This window comes from Pleurodeles waltl, chromosome 1_1, assembly GCF_031143425.1.
Source record: "Pleurodeles waltl isolate 20211129_DDA chromosome 1_1, aPleWal1.hap1.20221129, whole genome shotgun sequence".
Classification (NCBI taxonomy): domain Eukaryota; kingdom Metazoa; phylum Chordata; class Amphibia; order Caudata; family Salamandridae; genus Pleurodeles; species Pleurodeles waltl.
The window spans coordinates 527,987,462-528,009,922 of NC_090436.1; the positions used below are offsets into that span (position 1 = coordinate 527,987,462).

The following is a 22,461-nucleotide window of genomic DNA, read 5'->3' on the forward strand; positions in this document are numbered from 1 at the left end:
GTGAAGCTTCTGTCGAAATGCACGGGAAAAAACAGGATTGCCCGAGACCTTCCATGCGGAGAGTGTCAACACATTGTCCAGAACGAGAGGAAGAGGACGGTCCAAGGGGTCTAGCAGGAGAGTCAGGAACGAAGGAATCAATACTGGGAAATCTAATGACAGCTCCAACAGGGTTGGAAACCAAGCTTGTGATTGCCAGAAAGGGGCTATGAGCACCAGGGAGGCTTGTTGGCATCTGACATAAGCCAATACCCTGCTGATCATGAGGAAAGGGGGAAAAGCGTAATTGAGGGTAAGCGACCATTCCTGTAAAAAGGCATCGGAAGCTAATGCTAGAGGATCTGGGCGCCAACTGTAAAATTGGGGAAGCTGAGAATTGAGATGGGATGCGAAAAGGTCGATTACTAGAGGACCCCAAATGTGCTGAAGGTTCTGAAAGATGGAAGCGTGGAGTTTCCAATCGCTTGAATCCCGAAGATGACGAGAATGCCAATCTGCCGCTGCATTGAGAGATCCTGGAAGATACTCTGCATGAACCGAAATGTGGTTTAAAAGGCAGTATTCCCAAAAGCTCTTGGCTAATTCCACCAGTAGTTTGGATTTTGTACCTCCGAGGTGATTGATATATCGAACTGCAGAGATGTTGTCCATTCTGAGAAGAATGGCACAACAAACTCTGTTTTTTGCAAGGCTTTTGATCGCAAAGGAGCCGGCAAGCATCTCTAAACTATTGATATGCATTTTGGACTCCTCTGACGACCATGTGCCTCCAGTCGAGATTTTTCCACACCGGGCCCCTCAGCCGGTTCGGCTTGCATCTGATTCTAATACTAGATCTGGGTCTGATGCGAAGATAGTTCTTCAGTTCCAAGCATCTAAATGGTCTATCCACCATTGAAGCTCTGTGTGTGCGTCTATGTCTAAGGGAATAACATCTGAATAGGAGAGGCCTCTTTGAAGGTGCTGAATCTTTAATCTCTGAAGAGCTCTGTAGTGAAGGGGTCCCAGGAAAATGGCCTGAATTGATGAAGATAGGAGACCTACAATTCGTGCTAACGTTCTGAGAGAAATCTGAGAACTGCGTAGGATTGGAAGAATCTCTGACTTTATGGTTTTGATCTTTGCAGAGGGGAGCATGAGAGTGGCTGAGATTTAATTTATCTGAAAGCCTAAGAATTCTGTAGTTTGGGAAGGTATCAGGATGGATTTTTCCTTGTTTATGATGAAACCTAGTTCCGAAAGAAGGTAGCACATTATGGATAGATGAGTCGAGAGAGAATATGGAGATTGGCTCATTAGTAAGATGTCGTCGAGGTAGATGATCAGTCTGATCCCCTGAGCCCTGAGAAAGGCTAGTACTGGTTTCATGAGCTTGGTGAAACACCATGGAGCCGATGATAGCCCCAAGGGAAGAGAGGTAAAATGAAAATACTGGTTTGCCCACTGGAATTGGAGGAACTTTCTGAAATGAGGGTGTATTGGAACAACTAGATATGCATCTTGAAGATCCAAACGGACCATCCAGTCTTGCTGGAGAAGGGTGTCTCTTAGATGGAGGATGGTTTCCATTTTGAAATGATGATACACTCCGAAATGATTGAAATCTTTGAGGTTTATCACAGGACGCATCTTTTTTTTCTTCTTCTGAACCAGAAAAATGGAGCTGGTGAAACCTGATCGGTCTGGAAAAGTGGGAGATATGGCCTGTTTTTGCAAGAGAGACTGGACTTCGGAAAAGATAAGGAGAGCCATGTCTGAGGAAAAACAAGGAAGAGGCGGGGAGGAGGTTTGGGCTGGAGTTCAATAGAGCTCTATGGCATAACCTTGAATAGTGTTGGGAACCCAGGGGTCTGCTGTGATTTCCTCCCATCTTGTTAGGAAAACACGGAGACGCCCACCTATGGGAATAGAAGGAGGTAAAAGACTTACTTGGTTGAATAGACGATCTTGCATTCCTGAAACCTCTGGAGCGGTAACCTCTGCCTCTTTGAGGATAGAACTGCGGGCGATACTCTTTTTAGGAGGCGTTATGATATCCTCTGGAACCTTGTTTGTGGTAGGAACGGCCGGCAAAGCGGTTCCTTCCTCTGCCGGCCCTTGCAAAAACCCGTTGGGAGAACATCTTTTTCAGCGATTGCTGAGCTTTGTCCAATGATGTAAAGGTTGCTACATATTTACTTAGATCTTTGATGAAAAAATCTCCAAATAGAGCACCATCAGTGTGGACGTTGGGCTGGACGGATGCCAGGTTAACCAGTTTCGGATCGAGCTTTAGAAGTAAGCCTTTTCGTCTCTCGTGGGTGAGTGCGGAATTAGCATTACCCAGGAGGCAAAAGGTACGTTGGACACAAAGTGTGAGTTCTTCAGGGTCAATAAACGAGCCATCAATTCTGGCTGCCTCTGCAATGTTGAAAATACGGGTTAAGGGACCCAAAACGTCAAGCAATTTATCTTGGCAGGAGGCCCACGCCTTATCCACTCCCTTGCGCGGATCCTTGCCCATTTTGGTAAAAAATGTCAGGAGGGGTTGATCAATGGAGGGGGTGACCGAGAGATGGTGGGACAAGGAAGGGCGGGGACATTCGGGTTTTAATTTAGCTCTAGTTTGTTTGTCTAATGGACAGTAGATTTTGGCGGAAACATATTGGGCAACGTGATCAGCAGGGACCCACTCAGTAGAATTTGGATGAAGGATATTGGAAGGGTCAAACATTGGGAAACCTTCAGGGTCAAGTAGGGAAATAGGGGTGGAAGGCCGGAGAGAGGTCAATTTGGATTTCTTTGGAGGAGAGGACAGGACCGTCGTTCCCAACATCTGAAACATTGGAGTCAGAGTCCAGATCCGATACATCATCATCCGAGTCAGGGATGGACGAAATAAACAAAGGGGTAATAATATTTTTTGATTTGGATTTACGTTTCAAACTTGATTTCCCAATGTCTACATTTTTATACTCCTTGGAGGGAGCCTTTTGATGAACGCGTCCTCTGCCACATGTGAGGGAGACTCACTTCTCTTTTGCGCCATTTTACGTGATTTTTTAGGATTTTTTGGGGAAGAGAGGCGCTAACTGCATTCCCCCGCAGCCTGGGCCGACATAGAGTGAGAAACCATGTCAGAGAAAGAAAATTCAAAATTTTTTGTCATTTTTTTGAATAGAAGAATTTGCAGCCTGTTGAACAGATGATTTTATAAAGGTAGAAAGCTCCTGCCTTATGTCATCCACATCTTGAACACAGGGGGAATTATCTGGATCCATAATAACGAAAAAAGAACTGGCAAATATGGGGTTAATGAGAGCAGGCTTCAGAGGAACTGAAGGCCCCACCTTTGGGCGTCGCCGAAGGAGAGGAACCAGGAAATCCCAGCCTTTGTGAACGAGGTATATCAGCACTGCAGGACGTGCTCCCGAAGGCTCCGAGGTGAGCAGAGACGATGTTTATAAGCTGAAAATAGGCAGAATAACAGCGCGCTGAGGGAAGCAGACGCGCAGTATACCGAACGAGGAGTGAAGCGTTTCGGTCCAACCGCCTTGTGAAGGAAACTTCTGACGGTTGGAATGAAGCATGCGAGGCGCCGCGCGCCAACCCGATGCGGCAACTTGCCGACTAGGTCAAGGAAATGAAATTAAACGCGCGAGTGCAGTGCGTGACGCGAATTTAAATAAATAACAAGTAATAACATGAAATATCCAAATAAACAGATGATATAAAGTCTAATAATAAAAATATACATAGAGACAAATGAAAAAGGGTACTTAACTTGACTGCGAGCAGCAAGAAAAGAGGGCTGTTCACAGTCAAGTGATGTCATAATGCATATGTATGTATATGATTGGTTATCAGTAGTTGGACTACATCTTTATTGCCATTGGCTCTGGTGCCCTGGCCTTCTGGGAATTGTAGTATGTTTCTTGACTGCTGCTATTTATTAAAGTAAGAAAAGAAACGCATAATAGGAGCCTCCGGTCTTGCCATAAAATTACCCTTCTCAGCGCACGACTCGTGAAAAATGGATTCTAGGCCCAAATGCCATGGAGAGTCCTTGGTAAAGATATTTAATTTACCTCGATGCGAGCGCGGGGAGCGCAGATTAAAAAAACACCCAGTTCTTTTTAAACTGCACTTCCGCAGTCAACAACTTTTCCAGTAACCTAGAGACAAGTGTAAACAGGAGCAACTCGGTGAACAAAACCTGTCTGGAGGAACGTGTGACATCACTGCCTTGGAGGGCCGGTGAAGGGATCCGAAACAATGTAAGAATCGCATTTTATTTCAATACGTAAACGCCGCTGCCAGGCATGACGTGCTGTTAATATATCTGTGGGTTTGGGGGACCGCGGGGGGCACGGGGAGTGCTCATTGACTGGCTGCACAAAATTCGTTAGGATTACGACATTCTCTTCTGAACTGCGCGGACGCGTTGTTTCCCTGAGAACAAAGTTTCCTTGCGAATGTGCTTTGAGATGTGGTTTCGGATAAAGTGGAGCTTGCGGTGCTTTCAGGCGTGCCAAAGACAAACTGGGATCGAAGCAGCACCTGTTTCGAGGTAAGAAACAAAACACACTTGGTTATTGAAATGTAGAGCATTATGAAGTTATTTTTATTTCATTAAAATGGACTGAGAATAAGATTGAGCGCATTTCCACCCATCAAATCGATATTGTAAGACTTAGAGATGTGGGAGATGTTGAAGTGAACTGATGCTATTTCACAACGTCACATTGTGTCCCTGGACTCGGTTTCACTAGTGGTTCTTTCATGAAATTTGTTAAGGTAGGTCCTGGTGCAGCGCACTTGCAAACTTTTATTTAAACAGAGTTGAGGTGTAATTTGGGTTTAATATTCAATAATTTGCATTGCGAACTTCGTTTCTTTTCTTTTATTTCCTTCTTTCTTCCTTTCTGTGTATCTTCTTCCTCTTTTCTTTTCTCCTTTTTCCTTTTCTTTTTTCCATCTTTCATAATTTCTCTTTCTTTTTTGTCTTCTTCCCCTTTTCCCCTCTTGTTTTTTGTTTCATTCATTCCCTTTTCATTACTTTTATTCATTCCTTCTTTTTTCTTTTTCATTTCTTTCTCTTTTGCCTACTTTCATTCTTTCTTTTATTCATTTTGCCTACTTTCCTTTTTTCGTTCTTTCTCACTTTACTTCTTGTTTGCCTTGTTTCATTTTCTGTTTTCTTTCTTTTTTGCCCTCTTTCTTTTGTGTTCCCTTTTTGCATCTTTATTTCTTGCCTTTTTTACCTTTTTTCGTTCTCTCCTTTCTTTCTGTTATGCTGTCTTTCCTTACTTTCTTATTTGTCCTTCTTCCTTCTTCCTTGCTTTCTTCTCTGCCTTACTTGTTTTTTTACCTTCCTTCCTACATCACGTTCTTCCTTTTTTCTTGCCTTCTTTCTCAAAGGCGAGGCTAGCAGCCATAGCCCGGCTGATGTCTTTTTACGTCTCTGTGTTAGTCAAGACCTTTTGATTTTACTAAATGTATGTATAACATGGGGGTTTTCAGCCAGACTTCATCCATTAGTCTGTGGTTGTGTCATTCACATTTTTCTTCCATCCACTCCATCATGCAGTAAGGAACAATGTTAGCCCACTTCAGCCACTGACTCACTTTACGATGAGTAACCACCTGCCGTCATTTCACAAGAAGCACATCCACACACAAGATAGTTCCCTTTAGTGCCAGGTGTGCTATGGTAAAGTGTACTTTATTGAGATACGAAAAAAACTGTTGCCTTTAGCCAATATTTTTCTTTATATTTCACAAGGGCCCAGCAGCTTCCTGAAAAATAACGTTTAGCAAAAACCGTGACAAAACAAAAATAAATTGTCAAAAAGCTGATGGCCAACGCCAGGCCTATTATTTTGCCAATGCTTGTTGTTTTTTACTGTTACACATTGCTCTCGCTACACACTCTCAAGTTTGTATATCCCCATCTCACGCACATAATCGCAAGGTGATTAGCTGCCTGGCTTTATTTAGGATTCTTCTGAGTGATTTCCTGTAGTAGTTTGGAGCATTACATGTTGCTGTGGGGTTGTTATGGATTCCTACTGATTAGCCCGTTTTTTGTGATTACTTTCTCTAACAGATTCTCCTGTTTATCCTTTATATGTTAAATATGTTCACCTGCTTCTGTTTGTGGGTTTTCTCTCCTACCATCTTATTTGCGGTCCCATTTTCTAGGATCTGTAGTTCTTTCTATTGGTTGTATTTGCTTTCACTCCGGTAGCGAGCAGAATTCTGCTGCCTGTTTCTGTCTGTCAAGCAGGAGTGGGTGGTGTCCTTGTTCTTCTCGGAAGGCACTGTACTTGTTCGCAGAACAAATGATGTATGTTTTCTGGCAGGCTGCGCTCCTAAATAGTTTTAATTGTTGGGTTTCTCATCTCTGATGCTCTGTCTCTAAATCTCCATATTAACTCTCTCAAACCCTCTTAGCCACCTTTCCGTTTTTACAGTTTTCATGTTGTATCTATTTCTACCGCTTGCGTATTCTTACTTTCTTACTCCCTTTTCCCCCTTCCTCGCGTGTCTCTCTTCTTTCATACACATGATCACGTTCCCATCTTTCTTTTTATCACACATCTAATCTACCTTTTCCTCCTTCCTTTACCTTTTCCTCAGTCTCTTTTCCTTCTCATAGGCACAATCTTTCTATCTCCCTGGGCCCCTCTTTTTGTTCCCCTCTCTTTCTCTCCAGGATGCTAAACTTGGAATGAAACAAAAAATGTATTTAGAGAAGGAGTGCCTTTGCTTGGATTGATGTAAACCTGTTCAGTATTTCTCGGGAAATTAGTATTACAAAGCTTCAAAGGGTTAAATTATACAAATATCAGAATCATTACTGAATGCAAGGTAGAGTACGTATCCTGCCTGTGTTACGTACTTAAGGATACACATAATGAGGGGAATGGACACATAGGGGCATATTTAAGAGCCCCTAGTGCCATCTGAGTGTCACTTTCAGTGACGCTCCAGTAGCGCTATGCCCTGCGCCGTATTTACAAGGTGGCGTTAAGCCAATTTTTGTGGATTAACGCCACCTTGTAAATACAGCCCCTTCACACTCAGCCCTTTGCATGGAAGAGGCATGCAATGGGTGTTGCTGTGGTCATGCCACAGCAACACCCTTTGCATTTTGACTCTGCCTCAGATTTACGAGATTTTGTAATCCTGAGGCAGCGCCAAAATCTAACGCAACCCCTGGGGTGGCATTAGCAAGGCGCAACGAGGAGAAATACTTTTATTTCTCCTTGTTTTTTGCTTTTTCTATGTGTACTGCATTCTGCAGCACACACTGAAGTGGCATATCGCCATTAGTTATACACTGGACCTCCGTAATACACTGGAACGACCACAGATGTGTCCACTTCACCTTCAGACGCAAGACTCTCCACCTCCACACACAACCCATCCCACGCAGACTTTGGAACAAAATCTCCACGGAACAGCTACTCTCCACTCTCAGCCACAACCAACCTACCATCTCCACCGACGCCAACAACGCAGCCCTCAGCCTCACACAATGGATCACCAACTGCGCGGACAACCTCGCACCCCTCAGACGCCCCCTAAGACAGACCAATGCCATGAAACCTCAATGGTTCACAGACACCCTCAAGAAATCCAAAAAAACCTGCCGTACCTCGAGAAAGCCTGGCGCAAAGACCACACCGTAGAAAACATGTCTGCCCTCAAAAACGCCACCCGCGAACACCATCAGCTGATCCGCGCCACCAAAAGAACATCCTTTAAAGACAGACTGGACAAGAACACTCACAGCAGCAAAGAACTCTTCAACATCGTCAAAGAGCTCTCCAATCCTTACGCCAACTCCAACTCCATCACGCCCTCACAAGATCTCTGCAACTCCCTCGCTACCTTCTTCCATCGAAAGATCACCGACCTACACAACAGCTTCTGTCCTCAGACCCAGCCAACCACCACAGAACCCACACCCCCAGCCATCACCCTCAACGCCTAGACACACATCAGCGCGGAAGAGACCAAAACTACCATGAACACCATCCACTCCGGTGCCCCCTCGGACCCCTGCCCCCACTTCATCTTCAACAAAGCTGACAACATCATCGCCCCCCATCTCCAGACCATCATCAACAGCTCATTTGCATCTGCCACCTTCCCCGAGAGCTGGAAACAGTGGAAGTCAACTCTCTCCTGAAGAAACCTACGGCGGACCCCAGCGACCTGAAGAACTTCCGCCCCATCTCGCTCCTCCCCTTCCCTGCCAAAGTCATCGAGAAGACCGTCAACAAGCAACTGACCAAATTCCTTGAAGACAACAACCTACTCGACCCCTCCCAGTCCGGATTCCGAGCCAACCACAGCACGGAAACCACCCTCATTGCAGTCACCGATGACATCAGAACTCTGCTGGACAACGGAGAAACAGCCGCCCTCATCCTCCTCTACCTCTCGGCTGCCTTCGACACCGTCTGCCACCGAACCCTAATATCCCGCCTCCGCTCCACCGGTATCCAAGGACAGGCCCTGGACTGGATCACCTCTTTCCTCTCTAACCGCTCCCAAAGAGTCTACCTCCCGCCGTTCCGCTCGGACCCCACCGAGATCATCTGCGGCGTCCCACAGGGCTCCTCGCTCAGCCCGACTCTCTTCAATGTCTACATGAGCCCCCTCGCCGACATCGCACGCAGACACAACATCAACATCATCTCCTACGCCGATGACACCCAGCTGATACTTTCCCTCACCAAGGACCCTACCATCGCCAAGACCAACCTGCAGGATGGAATGAAAGACGTCTCAGAATGGATGAAACTCAGCCGTCTGAAACTGAACTCAGACTAAACGGAAGTCCTCATCCTCGGAAACACCCCGTCCGCCTGGGACAACTCTTGGTGGCCCACGGCCCTGGGCACCGCACCAACCCCCTCAGACCACGCATGCAACCTCGGATTCATCCTGGACCCGCTTCTCACCATGACCAAACAAGTCAACGCCGCCTCGTCTTCCTGCTTCCTCACTCTCTGCATGCTCCGAAAGATCTTCCACTGGATCCCCGCCGACACCAGAAAAAATGTGACCCACGCCCTCGTCACAAGCCGCCTGGACTACGGAAACACCCTATACGCAGGAACCACCGCAAAACTCCAGAAACGTCTTCAACGAATACAAAACGCCTCCGCTTGCCTCATCCTCGACATACCCCGCAACAGCCACATCTCCGCCCACCTGAGACACCTGCACTGGCTACCCGTCAACAAAAGGATCACCTTCAGGCTCCTCACCCACGCACACAAAGCCCTCCACAACAAGGGACCCAAATACCTCAACCGTCACCGCAGTTTCTACACGCCCACCCGTCAACTTCGCTCCGCCAGCCTCGCACTCGCCGCCGTCCCTCACATCCACCCCACTACGGCAGGTGGGAAATCCTTCTCCTACCTGGTGGCCAAAACATGGAACTCCCTCCCCGCCAACCTCAGGACCACCCAGGACCACCTCACCTACCGGAGGCAGCTAAAAACCTGGCTCTTCGAGCAGCAGTAACCCCCTCCCCTAGCGCCTTGAGACCCTCACGGGTGAGTAGTGCGCTTTATAAATATAAATATTATTATTATTATTACTTATTGTTTATGTGCAGGAAGAGGACACCTTCCCACACATAAACAATCAAACCCTTCAACGCAGATATCCTTTCACAATGGTGCAAGGATGCCTGCATTGGCGCAGGCAGCTTAATTGAGCACCAGCGCAGGGGACAACACAGGTGTGCACCGTATTCAATTATATACAGAGCATCCCTGCGTTGTAAAAATGACGGAGCGCGGAAATGATGGAGCGCAGTGCTGCTAATTTTGGCACAGCGTTTCACTCCGTCATTTTCTTTTAAATATGGATCATAGTGACCCCAGGCGTAGATGTTATGCCGACCCCCCTATCATATATAAAAATGCAAATAAAAGCAGTCAGTGGACTTTTTAGCACGTTATAGAGCAGTCTGTGCCGTTCTGATTGGTTAAAAGTTGTATGTTCTGCTACTGCAGCAAAAATGCCTGTTTCATCAAACAGGAAGCACAGCTACCATTTTGTAAAGTGCAAGAGACCTTAGCAGATAATATACTTAAGAGAGCACCAAACGTTTCCATCGTATGGAGGTTTTTAAGTCATTTACTTATTTTTCATTTGAAAGAAAAAATGAATGTCAGGAGGGTAGCCTGCAAATTCCGCAACCAGAAATTAAGAGCAGCCAGAGCAGTACTGCTTTGGAAATTGACAATCACCACATATTTCATGTAGGGGTGTGCAACATTTATGTAATTTGCTTTCGCGTGAATATTTGAAATGTCGTCACAATTATGCATAATTATACAGAATGCAAATTCACCTTTTTGCCAGGGGCGTAGCTTCAGGGGGTGATGGGGTGATGGAACGTTGGGGTGTTACATCTCCCTAATAAATGTATTTTGTGATAAATAGTTGGCTGCAAGTGCTGTCGGATTTCACCAGGAGTTTTTACACACACAGACAAAAATGAACACACACTCTCTCCCTTTTTCTGTTTAGAAATACTTCAAAAATGTTGGTTATTTCACTAAATAATGCACTTTCTTTCACTTAGTACATCTACCAATCTGTATTCCTCTCCCTCTCCATTGCCTCTTAAGTCCCTCTAGTACCCCTTGCTTGTCGTATAATGTATTTTAGCATCATGTGCTAGCGTGATTGTCGGGAAATCTGAAGCTAACAACAGCCCCCAATCACACTGGCCAAGCTACTCCCCTGCATTTTGCACTATAGTTTAGCACAAAATATGTCCTTCTGTCAATATGTGGCATGAGGACAACTTCAAACAAAACTACAGCAAACAACAGTTGTTTGTCTTCTGTTCACTCCATGTGTTAATGGTCATTTATTACAGCAAATGGAACATTCAGGGTAAATGTTTACCACAAATGGTGCATAATTACAGAATGTGAAATAATCGCATAATTTCGGGAATTGTGGTGCACTCAAAAGGCTGCCTAGCACCATGCACAACCTCTGCACCAATGCTAGGCTACCGTTTTACTTACACAGCAGTCAGGCACAATCCTTCAGTGAAGCCTGGTGTCTCTCTTAAGCAATCAATTTGAACTCTAATGGCACTCTCGGATCTTGCTGACTCAGTGCAACTTTTGGCCATCGAGTATTGGTCTTTTGGGACGCCAAGCAGCACGTAGCATCAAATCTTCTGTGATGGCTACCAACTTGACAGTTTGGCTTTCTTCAGCTCTTTTGTCCCTGGAGCTGCTTCCAGGGGATCAGCCAACTGATCCTTGGAGTCACTGCTTTGGTTTGGGGCTGAACATGATTTTCCCAACGTCAGGAGCCACAGGCACAGTCCAAAATTTGCTAGTCCAAAGTGCATCAGGTGCAGTCCAGCAGACGGTGCAGCCTCTATTTATATAGTTCCAAGGGCAGCAGGGCGGTCCTTTTTGGCCCTTGCTCCAGTTTTGGTGTGATATGAGGTTCAGGGTGCCTGAGGTGCCACATTTATTCCAGTAAAGTGCACTGAGGTGACCTAGCAGTCACTAGCCAATGGGCGACCAGGTTCCCTCCCTTGGGGTGACAAAGTTCCGGCGATGTGTGGCATTTGGCAGTCTCAGTGTGCACTATTCTTGCCACTCTCATGCTGTCTGAACCTTCCCTCAACTGTGAGGCGCTTGGTAGCCCACCCTATAGGTGTGGCTACCTGGGGGCTACACACCAATGGAAAACCATTTTGGGCACTGGTCCTCCCTCTCTGGTACTGTCTCCAGCCTGTCTACCTGACCAAAGTGTAGCCTCTCTGGAGTGTTATCGCCATTTTCCCACCAAAGGACAGCTTCCCCTTTGAAGCTCGCCCTTTAGGTTAACACTCTGAGTGGCTTTCTGCAAAGGGAAGGAAATACCTCACCCTTAAGCAATTGTTCCTAAACCTGGGAGTCGCTCACGCCAGGTGGGCAGAAGTCTATCTCTTGGCCAGTGCCAATGTTAGGCCACTGGACCAGCGGGGTCACAAACTCGCAACTTTCTAAAAGTTGCATTACTTAAATTGTGACATTAAAATTCGACCTAAGCATCAGGTCTGGCTTAATACTATGATTATTTGATACCTTACAGTACAATTTCAGAAGTTAGCCAGGCTGGAATGCCAGCCAGTAACCCTATGTTAGCCAATGGGGCTACTAACTTTCCCACAGAAAAACAACTATTTCAAAGTGTTGTTGCTATCGCATATAAAAAATATATGTCCTATGTAATAATGTAGGGGAGACCTACATATTTTGTAAAGGGAAGTGATGGCTCTGCCAATGGGTTAAATGACAAAGTCGAACTAGCAATGTGATTTCCGCTCTTCCAGTCTGCAGTGGCAGGCTGAGAGCCTTTTTGTACTTGGTCACACACTGTGTGGCACAATTAGTGCTGCAGCCATGGGTGGACACTCTACCTTACATGCCCGTGGTACCATACACTAGGGATTTATAAGTAAGTCGGTAATTGCCAATTAGGTATAGCCAATTTGACATACACTTTGTAGGGGGGTTAGAACACTGGCACTGGGGTCTGATTAGCAGGCCTCAATGCACTCTAAGAGACAAAAATCAGCAGCATCAGTCCAAATATGTGGGGGTGAACATTTAAAAAGAGGCATTTTCTTACAAACAGAATAGAATAGAATATGATTAATATAATATAACATAATAATAACATAATATGATATAATATAATACAAAATATTATCCTATACATGGCTGTACCTTTTTATCATTATTTGAGTGACTGGTATTCAATGGTGATTCATGACAGAGGGGATTGTGGAAGAACAAAAACAAATGCACCCCAACACATTTTAGATAAATATGGGTTGGCAAATAGCTCAAGAACTCGGTATCATTACTATTTATTTTCTATTAAGCAAGGAGCATCCTTATTGGTTTTGCCCAGCATCTTTATGAATACTACTTGTGCAATGGGCTGGCATCTGTCAAGGCTGTCAATGCCAGTCAGCAGGGGCGGCTCCTTTGCAGTGGCAGAGTACTGTTGCCCCACTGGCTAAGACCAGTAGCTGGGAAACACCCGGAACAACGACTCTGCGAAACAATGCTTTTGTTTGCCACGACTTTCTGGTTTTGGTACCTTAACCACGCATGTCTGAACAACGTACATGCGTGGTTAAGGTACAGAAGAAGGGAGTCGAGGTGAAGGAGGAGGTAAGTTGGGCTGGGACTGGGGCTGTTTTTGGGGGGTGGGGGGTGGTGGGGCGCTCAGGGTGATTAGGGTTTTGGGGCAGAGTTTAGGTTTAAGGGGTGGGTTGGGGTGTTTAGGTTTTAGGGGCGTGGGTGGGGACTCAGGGTATTTTTAGTTTTTGGGGTGGGGCGCTGGGGGTGATTAGGGTTTTGAAGGGAGAGGGGGCCCCATGCTGGAACCGTGCATGCTTATCGCTAATGCCTTTACCAGGAATGCGTTTACAGTGGTAAAATCGTTGTAAACGCATTCGTGGTAAAGGCATTAGTGGTTAGAACAAGGTTGTTGTTCCGACCTCGTTGTTGAGCCGCAGATGCTTGAAGCACCCGTGGTTCCGACATATAACCCCAGTAGCTATTAAAAAAAAAAAACTTCATTATTGTTTCTTTTTACAGCTGCTGGCTCAGCCAGCAGCATGTGTAGGGAGGGGCCGGGCTGGGGCACAGGGTGGGAGAAGGGAGGGTGAGTGGAGTCTGTGCACTAAATGCGCATGTGTGTTTGGCCGGCCTCTCCGGCCGACAAAACATTCATGCACACATAGGCTTCTTCAACCGGGCTGGTTTGAAAAACTGCACAGTCTCCAGTGCACTGTCTGAGCAGCAGACTGTACCGCTCAGACAAGTCCTGGTGTTGCTCTCATGCTATGTTTAGCATGAGAGCCGTGCCAGGATTGCTGGGGAGCTTGTGCTGGTGTCCCAGGGAATGCTGGGGAGCCTGTGCTGGTGTCCCAGGGAATGCTGGAACACCAGAATAGAAGAGGCTTGAGGTGGCGGCAGCAGGAATGGTAAGTTTTTTTTTAAATTATTGATTTCCTCTGTCCCGTCTGTCCCTCAGCTCCCCCTCCTTGAGATTTGCTGCAGCCGCAGCTGCCAGTCAGACTGCTGCACAACATCTGACAGTGACCTAATCTCCTACTGCCTCTGTTGCTAGTAAACTAAATTGTGTTTTTAGTTTGTCACTGATAGATGACTGATGCTCTTAAATCGATTTAGAGAGAAATGTTGCTCTGTTTCCTCATGGGCTGCTTCACTCTGTGTCAGATATTCATTTATCACCATGAACAGAATGTTACTGCTTCGGTGAAGCTGCCCCATTCCAACCTTGTCATCAGTAACAAGGAGTTTTTAACAACTCTTTTTGAAATCATTGCCCTGTGTAGTGTCATTGTAGAGGCAATATAACATTGCCAGTAGTAGTTCCTCTGAGGCCTGACTACTGTAGCCTTCCGGATGAGCCGCAAGTAAGGAGGGCTCCCTAAAGCTGAATTTATGAGTGCATGCAAATCAAACAATAAACGTTGCTGCACAGTTTACAAGTTCACACCTTCTAAAGATTTTAAGTCACTTGTCGGTGTTGTGTTACTCATTGAAAAGGCCATCTAATGTACACAAGGAGCTATTTCAGCTCAATTGTATAGGATGGTGTGGCAGGCTGGTTGGTCCTGTGAATGGTGCAAGCAAAGTATAAGTGAAACACGTGACCAAGGCAGCATGTTCTGTATGATGCTAACTCAGAAAGGAAAAGACACTCAATAGAATGGTAGATAAGGGACAAGCATCTGTCTAGTCTATCCACAGACAAATTAACATTGTTTAACACAAAGCTTACATGTAGTTTAAGGCATAGGGTCTGATTTAGATCTTGGTGGTGCTACCAGCAAGCTGCATAGATGGCGGACATAAAAAGATCGTCAAGCCAACTGTGTTCCACCGACCATATTTAAATGTTACAGTTCTGCAAGCAGATTGACTGGTGACGGATTTCTGATGGAGGAAGACGGTAGTGGATCCCAATGGACTTCATAAAATTGCAGTGGCTATGGAAGAGAGGTAAGTGACTGTCCCTTAGCCAAATGTGTACCCCTGCACTATACACTACACAACACACCAAATACACACATTCCATTCCAGCACATCACAATACATACATTGACATACATCCATGAAGCTATGTACACATACCATTTATACTGCACCAACACATGACAACTACAACAACCAACACAACTACACACCTAGGTACACAAACACACTCATACACAAGCACAATAACACACAGCAGGACAACAACCACCACACAACAACACTCACTTGAATGTGTCACACAGCAACACAACATACACAACAACATTGGTCTCACATGCAAGTGGCGCACATACAGACACAACCACACTGGCAATGGAACCTTTGGCTGCCCAGGCTAGAACCATCAATTGGTATCATGGACTGATGCAGGGTGTCCGATGTCACAAAATAGCGCTACATGCAGATGACCTCCTCCTATTTTTGCAAGACACTGAGATGGACCTCAAGGGAGCTTGTGCTCTCCTATCGCTGTTTGGCCGCTTGACAGGCCTACAGGTAAACTGGCCGAAATCATACTTGTTTCAGCTGTTGGAGGACCGCAGGCCACCTGAAGGGCTAGAGAATGTGGCGTGGGAACACCGATGCATGTCTTATCTAGGAGTCAGGATTTATCACACTAGGGCGGACATCTTGGAGAGTAATATCGGGGGAGCCATAGGGCACTGAAAACCAGCGTGGGCTTCTGGGGATCACTCCCATTCTCTGTGGCTGGACATATAGCGCTTATTCGGATGGTAGCGTTGCCAAGGCTCTTATATTATTTTGCGGTATTGCCGGTCTGGTTTCCGGCCACGTTTTTCTGGGAAATTAACTCCTTACTCACAGCATTCATATGGGGAGATGGGAGCCGCAGAGTGGCCCTAACCACTTTGAAGCGACCTTGAGCGGAGGGGGTTTTGGCGGTCCTGGACTTTGAGCCCTACTACCTAGCAGCCCAGCTGCAGTGGCTGACCTGGTGGATGAGTGAGGGCAGGACTGGAGCAGCAGATGGGAAGACATCGGCCACCCCTATTTCGGTACTGGCGAGCCTGCTCCTTAATATTACTAGATCGGAATGAGCACTCGCTCTGGAGACTCGGGTCCTCCGCCGGTGCTAGATAAGGTGCCTCTATAGGACGGGCACGGCTACACCCTACACACCTGAGATACCGATGAAATGGCTTCATTGGCTACCTCGAGCAGGTGACTGGAGGGGCCTGACGATTTGGGAGGAGGCAGGGGCCTTACAAATGGGGGACCTTTACCGTGAGGGTAATCTGTTACCATTTGAAGATTTTTGGCAGGTCCATGATCTGCCACAGGGCCACTTCCTGCTGCATCGAGCGCTGACATGCACTATTAGTGCTCATCGGTGCATACGAAATAGCGAACCCCATCCTCACGGGCCCAGCGCTTACCTAATGACCTCTGATGGCACGCAAAAAGCCATCTCAGGCCTATATAAAGCAATCCGCACAGGAGTGATGCGCCACCTAGACGACCTACAACAAAAATGGGAGACAGACTTGGGGACCCTAATACCAGAGGGAGCCTGGGACCAGATCTTAGAAAGGGCACCAAAGTTTTCCAGGAACACTAGGTTTCAACTTATACATTATTATGTCATACATAGGGCATATCTCCGTGAGCATTTACATGTAATGGATGCGAAATGCCCCAGATGTGGTGAAGAGGCAGCGTAATTTATACACATGCTGTGGTCCTGTCCCCACTTGACCTCTTACTGGAACACATTGACCACATACGTAGCGGAAATCATTGCGCGAGAAGCTGCGCGCACACCAGCCCACTGCCTGCTGCACTGGTTCCCCCACACTTCCAAGAATAGGGCAACTAGCAAATTCCAGGACTTAGCATACATATTGACCAAACGAGAATTGACAAAAAACTGGAAGAGCTCTGCGGCTTCCAACTTCCAAAGCTGGAAGAGGGAATTAAGGCGATGGGCAGAATATGAAAGTTTAGTGCTGCAAAGGGACCTTGCTTGGGAAGGCAGATCCCAGGACGTACTGAATGTCTGGTAGCAGACCGTCACAACATTGCAGGAAGAAGTTGAGCTTTTCCTCATAGAATAGGCTGTACATACAACACCCACTACATTATGAAGCAACACTCCCTTCACAGTAGAACATTAGCAGAGCAGAGGCCAGAATTTGTACTCCACCTATAAATATGAGTGAACTGAGAGACTCCATGATGTAACACAAGCCTAGGTGCAGTGAGAAACCATGACACAGGGCAGGGCATGAGTGGGTGGCGAGGGCATGGGGGTGGGTTAGGGATGAACGGCACTGAATATTCTTGAATCCTAGTCTATTGACAAGAGCAATATACACACCAATGTTTCCCTCATGCACATGTACATTGAGACTAAGATGTACAAAGAGGGGCAAGCAAGAGAGAGTTATATGCTTCCTCTGATTTGCTTCACATGCTTTGAGATTGGATAATGGCAGCGAAGGTTGCGAGGAATCTAGCAAAAAACAAAATTGTTCATGGACCTACGATGTTTGTATACATCCATTGGACACCCTTGAGGTGTAGGTATTGCTGAATTGAAAAAACAATAAAATCTGTTAAAAAAAATAAAACAGACACAACCCCACCACCCAATCCAGCTCCCTCCATCTCAAACAGACAATCCAGACACACACACATACATGTACTGATTCACATACACAACAGATAGCACAAACCTACCCTTAACAGTCCCCTTTGCAATGCGCACATATGGACACCGTTGTCCAGTGTGAGAGTACTGTTATTATGCAATGAATGATAGCACCACAATGACAGTTGTGTATGTCTGCAATATATTGTGCCACTGTGTCGCCAGCCATATGTGACACAATTTTGCCGCCAACATATGCATGTTACAATGATTAAAAAAATTAGTGTGACAAGTATATGCCTGCAGTGGACCTGACCTCCCATGCAGTGCCCACCCAATGTACCCTGGTGATGCGGCATCCCTACCTTCGAGTATAGTGATGGGGATAATGTTTGCTCCATGGGTCGGTGACAGCAGCGATGGCAGGTGTTTTCAAGGCGTGTCCAGTCAAAACATGGGTTGAATGTGGAAAAAAATGTGAGTTTTCATCCCATTCCCGCCAGTCTGCCGACTCAAACATGGAGATTGAACCTTCACTTTTTTCGTGGCAGTAAGGCACATCCAAATCTGTACAATGGGAAGGGTGTCTGGGGTTCTGCCGTCAGCCACTTTTCTCTATTGGGCCATTGACGCAGGCAGTGTTTCTTTGTGGAGATGGCAGTTCAAATGCGGGCTTTCATCTATGGGACCGCCAACATCTAAATACAGCTGGCGGTCCAACACAACGGCGGACATGTTTTCAGTCGAAAAGTCGAAAAGTCGATAACGGGACCATTACCGCCAAGATCTTAATCAGCCCAAAGTGTGGAAAGTCACTAGCACATCGAACAATAAAGCTTTTTTCTGTAAGCATCAGAATATACCAGTAGTCTCCATTCTGGTGGAAAATTCAAATTTGTAAAGCCAAAAATTGCTTTCTTTTAGCAGATTTTCGCCTCAAACTGTCTTTTCTTTAATCAAAGTCAATAAGGAAAATACATACCCACTTTCCCGTTGTAAAACACTGGTGTGTATACATATCTGCACCCCTGACAAGACATATTAGGCAGAGGTGGGTTCCAGTTTAAAAATAGCAGCAGTTTTTGTCTACCCTTCCTGATGCTTTCTTTACTCTCCATCTACAGGGTGTAGGCTTCTCCTTGGCTATCCATTTATTGTGCAGCCACTCAGTCTAACGCTTGTAACTCATCCACATATTGAACTTATCGCTGACATTTTTCACTCTGACTTTTCCAATTCTTTTGCCACAGTTTCAAACACTAAGAAGCCTGCTACCATCATGATTGCTATGAACGTCATGACGGCTTGACATACCTCCAAAGAGAAGCTGGAGATTGTCTTCTTTTAATGAAGCTCCAGTCCCTCAGACATTTGTCCTGCAGTCTACCCAACATGTACAGTATTTGAAAGGTGAGCTGGCGCACAATGTAATCATAAGCAACGCACTGCAACCCGCCTTCAAAAGTCTCCTGGTGTGATGTGAATGTTGTGGTGTTACTGGACAACACAGCAGACAATGGAGTCACACGGACAACGATGGAGAACTCTTAATGCTCTTCCTAATCCATCACCCCAGTCACCCTACTTTCCTCTAGAAGAAGCAGCACTCCCACTCCCTAGTAGGAAAAGGCCTCTGGCAAATGTGCTGGAAGCAGAAGTCACGCCAGGAGAGAGAAATAGTGAACGCAAAAGAGACTTTACTGTCCCACCCCATTAGCAGGAGAGGCATTTAGAGCGGCAGTCGACTGGTGCGGCAGAGAAAACATCTCTGCCACACAGGCGAAGGAAGGTCATCCCATTCAAGGATTACCACCTTGGCATGGTGGGAGCTGACTGAGAAGAAACAGTCTGTGTGATGGTATTACCATCAAGATGATCTAAAGACAGCAAACGCAGTGTGGAGCACAATATATATCTATTGCTATTTAGGTAAATGAAAAAAATGGTAATGTATGTTTAATGGCACCCTAAATCATCTCATAATTGATGCTACTGGACAGGTCGACAAGTCAAAGGCAATGCAGCTTGGTCATTACAGAGCTTTTGCTTAGACATACCACAGTGACTAGACTCCTTAACAATAGCTAATGAGATGGTTAGGCAGAAAGATTGATGAACAGATGGATGGATGGATGGATGGATGGGTGGATGGATGGATCATTCATAGCAGCAGTAGCAATTTTTAAATCTATTGCATAGCCATCCTTTTAACCAGAGTGCTGGACAACTATGTGATCAATAGATAAATAGATTAATTGATAGATGGATAGACAGATGGTTAGGCAGACGGATAGATGAATGGATTGAGGAATTATAAAAAGCAAAAGAGCATACCAACTTCTCTTTGACCTTGTCCAAAAACCGTGGCATCATAGTCGACAGAGGCCTTAACTTTGTAATTCATATTAGCAACGTGTAATCTATGGGTTCGAACTATCTTAAAGTGAGTCATAAAATACTTCTCTTACTGTCTACTGTTTTCTGTGAAACTCGGGCAGTTATTCAGGCAGGAATTGATTACTGCAACTCTCTTTACCTGTACAACAGCTGCAAATGATCCAAGATTCTGCTGCCAGGATTCATTTAGGTCTCCCTAGCCAGGTTTCGATTTAGGGACACCTGATAACTTTTCTCTGGCTCCCGATATCCAAGAAGGCCGTCTTCAAGGCCATGGGTATTTGTCACAGGGGTTTCAATGAAGCAGATCTACGTGTTCTACAAAAGAACATTTTATTTAACTTGCGTTGCCGATCACTGGGTTCTTGCCCAGCCTTTCTGGCTAATGCCCTGAAGAACAACAAGGTAGGATTTGGAGGCTGCGCTTCCTTTTTGGCCGCTAAAGACTGGAACCCTTTCCACTTGAAATTCGTCATCAAGAGAAGCTGACCACATCCCAAAGGCTACTTAAAACTTGGCTTTTCCAGTCCGTCTGGTAATTCTCTCCTTTCCTCAGCGCCTGGACGCCTTAGTAGGTAGCAGCAAGCACTATAAATCTGTTTCAATCAACGAATCAATTCTTGGCAGCTTTAGCAATATAGGAACCAGTTATTGAGCATCAACTGTTTGTGCAGGCTCCTTTTTTTCTGCAGTACAGCTTTAGTACCTCTAGGCAGCTGTCCAGCAATTAATAGCTTTGGAAATAACATCACAACTCTTGAGTTATTTGCTTTGAGGAGTCCTACAAAGAAAACAAGGGCGCCGAATGCTATGAGCCAGCATGATTTAGAGATGGCGTTTATGTACTAAAAGCTCCAAGGGATAAAAAAAACAGCAAGTTTGCTGTTCAGCTACACCAGGGAATACAGCTTATTTCAATTTAAGACAACATACTCCAAGGGAAACGACGTTATGGAGGTCATATCTAATGGAAAAGGAGCTAGGCTTTAAAAATAGAGTATTTTTTCCGGGAACGCCTTTTGTACATAGTTCATGAAGTAAAAACAAATAAACATTTCTTGTTAATGTTGGCATATTGACGTTTATTGCGTATTGTGACTTTAAAAATAAGATGATTTTGACAGTTCCAGCAGGTGGGGAAAACATAGTAATGAGTATAGCAGAAAAATCCAACAGCATTTATGAGGTATATAAAGTTTTTGGAACTTGTACGAAAGCGGTGCCTAACAGTAAAACACTAGTAAAGATGTTTTACTTGTTGCCCTTTTTATTACTAACGTAAATTAAAAAAAGTGGTATCAGCCAATAGGAAAATGCCCCATAATTCCAAAAGGCGCCAAGTGGTCATCTTAAAAATACGCGCTGAGATTTGGTACTGGAGTCGTGTCCCATTAAGTACATTTAGGCAGCAGTGGGATTCATCGCCCAGCGGACCAGCATTGACAAAGTCAAACATGTTGGCTTTTGTTTCTGAAAAACGTTTTGTTTACCTTCACTTTTACATCAACAACACGTGCATTAATGACTACAGCAGCGTTGTCTTCTGCCATACACATGGGAGGCAGCTGCAGTAGAAGCCTACCTCTCAAGCACAGAACAGAGTACAGAAGTAATAGCAGTGCAAGCTTCCCTCACACACACAACGACACAACATGACCAACAGGACAATATCCTTGCCTACTGACATAGATCATGAACTGCATGGGCAGCAACGGCTCAAATCTCACACACATCATTGGTACAGTATAGATAACCGTTCAAGCGACCGTCGCAATATTCCCCTCAAGCACAGCACAGACAGATGTATGTTTGGCTCATGCACACAGCGCAGACAGCAGCAGTGCAAGGCTCACAACACACACACGCACGCACGCACAACGCATGGACAGTAGCCTTGCAATAGTCCCTCATAAGTATAACCAGGGCAGCTTTGCAGGTAGCAGAGCAAGATTTCATCAGCCAGAGAGCAGTTACAGCATAGCATATGTGGGACAGCGGGCCACCTTTTGGCACCTTGTTCAAAGGGACACAGGAAAAGAAAGAAGGTGCAGATAGAAAACTCAGAGAGAAAAGCCCGGCTGTAGCCAGGTCAAGAAAGAGGACCATCCCTTTCCCTGCACATGTTCATCCTGTAGGTTGCCCCACACCTTCCCCTAACAAAGAAAGGATATATCTCGCAAAGTAGCCTAATGGTAAAAATGCAGAGTAACTGAAATATTGATGCTGCCACTAGCTATACATAGTGCTGAACTACAAGAGTTTGAATATGCAGGTACAGAAACCTCAAAGCACATATGTATGGAAATATAAGTGACTGCCTGGTCAGCAGATGGTGTGGGT

The 22,461-nt window shown here is 45.6% G+C and overlaps 1 protein-coding gene across 3 annotated transcripts in view; it reads left to right on the plus strand.

Annotated features, from left to right (window-relative positions):
* The first annotated feature begins 3,375 nt into the window (after positions 1–3,375).
* The window catches only part of FAM81B (family with sequence similarity 81 member B), a 408,082-nt gene continuing 388,996 nt past the window's right edge, over positions 3,376–22,461 (plus strand). Inside the window, exon 1 of one of the 3 annotated variants that reach the window (XM_069225555.1) lies at positions 3,376–3,423. The gene's annotated coding sequence lies outside the window, so the exon portion shown is untranslated. The other 2 variants (XM_069225546.1, XM_069225537.1) reach the window with 2 other exon arrangements.